The sequence below is a fragment of the Arachis hypogaea genome, chromosome 13 (genome assembly GCF_003086295.3).
Source record: "Arachis hypogaea cultivar Tifrunner chromosome 13, arahy.Tifrunner.gnm2.J5K5, whole genome shotgun sequence".
Classification (NCBI taxonomy): Eukaryota; Viridiplantae; Streptophyta; class Magnoliopsida; order Fabales; family Fabaceae; genus Arachis; species Arachis hypogaea.
Window position 1 is genome coordinate 80276804 of NC_092048.1, and position 3911 is coordinate 80280714.

General features: G+C 40.8%; 1 non-coding gene across 1 annotated transcript; it reads right to left on the minus strand.

Annotated features, from left to right (window-relative positions):
* On the minus strand, window positions 1–108 carry LOC112739529 (small nucleolar RNA R71). Its single transcript, XR_003170463.1, has one exon. It is a non-coding gene; the product is annotated as a small nucleolar RNA R71 (small nucleolar RNA).
* Window positions 109–3911: the final 3803 nt, after the last annotated feature.

The window sequence follows — 3911 nt, forward strand, 5'->3', positions numbered from 1 at the left end:
AAGCTTAGAGCTGATGTTCAAACCTTCAGACAGAAAGAAGGTGAATCTCTCTATGAAGCTTGGGAAAGATACAAACAGTTGACCAAAAAGTGTCCTTCTGACATGCTTTCAGAATGGACCATCTTGGATATATTCTATGATGGTTTATCTGAGCTATCAAAGATGTCACTGGACACTTCTGCAGGTGGATCCATTCACCTAAAGAAAACGCCTGCAGAAGCTCAAGAACTCATTGACATGGTTGCTAATAACCAGTTCATGTACACTTCTGAAAGGAATCCTGTGAGTAATGGGACACCTATGAAGAAAGGAGTTCTTGAAGTTGATACTCTGAATGCCATATTGGCTCAGAACAAAATATTGACTCAGCAAGTCAATATGATTTCTCAGAGTCTGCATGGAATGCAAGCTGCATCCAACAGTACTCAAGAGGCATCTTCTGAAGAAGAAGCCTATGATCCTGAGAACCCTGCAATAGCAGAGGTGAACTACTTAGGTGAACCTTATGGAAACACCTACAACTCAACATGGAGAAATCATCCAAATTTCTCATGGAAGGATCAAAAGCCCCAACAAGGCTTTAATAATGGTGGAAGAAACAGGTTTAGCAATAGCAAACCTTTTCCATCATCAACTCAGCAACAGACAGAGAACTCTGAACAAAATGCTTCTAATTTAGCAAATCTAGTCTCTGATCTATCTAAGGCCACTGTAAGTTTCATGAATGAAACAAGGTCTTCCATTAGAAATCTGGAAGCACAAGTGGGCCAGCTGAGTAAAAGAATCACTGAAATCCCTCCTAGTACTCTCCCAAGCAATACAGAAGAGAACCCAAAAGGAGAGTGCAAGGCCATTGACATAAGCGCCATGGACGAACCTGTGAGGAAAGGAGAGGACGTGAATCCCAAGGAGGGAGACCTCCTGGGACGTCCAGTGATCAATAAGGAGCGTCCCTCTGGGGAACCAAGGGACTCTGAGGCTCATCTAGAGACCATAGAGCTTCCATTGAACCTCCTTATGCCCTTCATGAGCTCTGATGAGTATTCCTCTTCTGAAGAGAATGAGGATGTCACTGGAGAGCAAACTGCCAAGTTTCTTGGTGCAATCATGAAGCTAAATGCCAAAGTATTTGGCATTGATACTTGGGAAGTTGAACCTCCCTTGTTCATCAATGAACTAAGTGATCTGGATCAACTGACATTGCCTCAGAAGAGACAGGATCCTGGAAAGTTCATAATACCCTGTACCATAGGCACCATGATCTTTAAGGCTCTGTGTGACCTTGGTTCAGGTATAAACCTCATGCCCTCTCTGTAATAGAGAAACTGGGAATCTATGGGGTGCAAGCTGCTAAAATCTCACTAGAGATGGCAGACAGCTCAAGAAGACAGGCTTATGGACACGTAGAAGATGTATTGGTAAAAGTTGAGGGCCTTTACATCCCTGCTGATTTCATAGTCCTGGATACTGGAAAGAAAGAGGATGAATCCATCATCCTAGGAAGACCTTTCCTGGCCACAGCAAGAGCTGTGATTGATGTTGACAGAGGTGAAATAGTCCTTCAATGGAATGAGGACTCCCTTGTGTTAAAACTCAAGGATCTCCCTCTGCAACCATGGAGAGGAAGCAGAAAAGCTTCACTCCAAGCAGAGTCAACCAGAGCCCCCACAGTCAAACTCTAAGTTTGGTGTTGGGAGGCCACAACCAAACTCTAAATTTGGTGTTGAACTCCCATATCCAAACTCTAAGTTTGGTGTTGGAGAGTCTCAACAAAGCTCTGCACATCTGTGAGGCTCCATGAGAGCTCACTGTCAAGCTATTGACATTAAAGAAGCGCTTGTTGGGAGGCAACCCAATGTTTATCTAATTCTTATTTTTCTTGTTATATGTTTTTTAGGTTCATGATCATGTGGAGTCACAAAATAAAAAAAAATTGAAAACGGAATCAAAAACAGCAGAAGAAAAATCACACCCTGGAGAGCATCTGTCTGGCGTTCAAACGCCAGAACAGAGCATAGTTCTGGGCTGAACGCCCAGAATGGGAGTATCCTGGCGCTGAACGCCCAGAACAAGCATGGTTCTGGTGTTCAACGCCAGAAATGGCAGCAAAGGGGCGTTGAACGCCCAAAATGGCACCAACCTGGCGCTGAACGCCCAGAGTTGTGTGCAAGGGCATTTTGCATGCCTAAATTGGTGCAGGGATGTAAATGCCTTGACACCCAGATCTGTGGACCCACAGGATCATCTCACATCTCTGGACCCCACACATCCCCCCTTTACCTCCTCATAAATCCATTTTTTATTTCCACATCTTCATTCTTCATCTATTCCTTCTTCTTTTGCTCGAAGGCGAGCAACATTCTAAGTTTGGTGTGGTAAAAAGCCAATTATATGGCTTAAAGGGGGGCGATCTATAGCTCAGTGGTAGAACATTTGACTGCAGATCAAGAGATCCCTGAGATACCTCAGGGGATACATTTTCTTCCACCAATTATTGGAAGCAACTAAGGGTGGAACATCAAGAGCACTCCATCATCCTTCATGAAATCAAAGAAGATCTAAAAGCAATGAAGGAGGAGCAGCAAAGACAAGGAAGAGACATAGAAGAGCTCAAGGACATCACTAAGGTGACTCATTTCTTGTTCTTACTTTCTCTGTTTTTTTTGTTTTCTATGTGCTTATCTATGTTTGTATCTTCATTACATGATCATTAGTAGTAGTAACTTTGTCTTAAAGTTATGAATGTCCTATGAATCCATCACCTCTCTTAAATAAAAATGTTTTAATTCAAAAGACAAGAAGTACATGATTTCGAATTTATCCTTGAACTTAGTTTAATTATATTGATGTGGTGACAATGCTTCTTGTTTTCTGAATGTATGCTTGAACAGTGCATATGTCTTTTGAAGTTGTTGTTTAAGAATGTTAAATATGTTGGCTCTTGAAAGAATGATGACTAGGAACATGTTATTTGATAATCTGAAAAATCATAAAAATGATTCTTGAAGCAAGAAAAAGCAGCAAAGAACAAAGCTTGCAGAAAAAAAAATAGGCGAAAAAAAATAGAAGAAAAAGAAAAAGCAAGCAGAAAAAGCCAAAACCTTAAAACCAAAAGGCAAGGGCAATAAAAAGGATCCCAAGGCTTTGAGCATCAGTGGATAGGAGGGCCTAAAGGAATAAAATCCTGGTCTAAGCGGCTAAACCAAGCTGTCCCTAACCATGTGCTTGTGGCGTGTAGGTGTCAAGTGAAAACTTGAGACTGAGCGGTTAAAGTCAAGGTCCAAAGCAAAAAAGAGTGTGCTTAAGAACCCTGGACACCTCTAATTGGGGACTTTAGCAAAGCTGAGTCACAATCTGAAAAGCTTCACCCAATTATGTGTCTGTGGCATTTATGTATCCGGTGGTAATACTGGAAAACAAAGTGCTTAGGGCCACGGCCAAGACTCATAAAGAAGCTGTGTTCAAGAATCATCATACTGAACTAGGAGAGTCAATAACACTATTCGAAATCTAAGTTCCTATAGATGCCAATCATTCTAGACTTCAATGGATAAAGTGAGATACCAAAACTATTCAAGAGGCAAAAAGCTATAAGTCCCGCTCATATGATTGAGCTTGTTTCATTGATAGTTTGGAATTTATAGTATATTCTATTCTTTTTATCCTATGTTGATTTTCAGTTGCTTGGGGACAAGCAACAATTTAAGTTTGGTGTTGTGATGAGCGGATAATTTATACGCTTTTTGCATTGTTTTTAGTATGTTTTTAGTAGATCTAGTTACTTTTAGGGATGTTTTTAATAGTTTTATGTTAAATTCACATTTCTGGACTTTACTATGAGTTTGTGTGTTTTTCTGTGATTTCAGGTATTTTCTGGCTGAAATTGAGGGACTTGACAGAAATCAGATTAG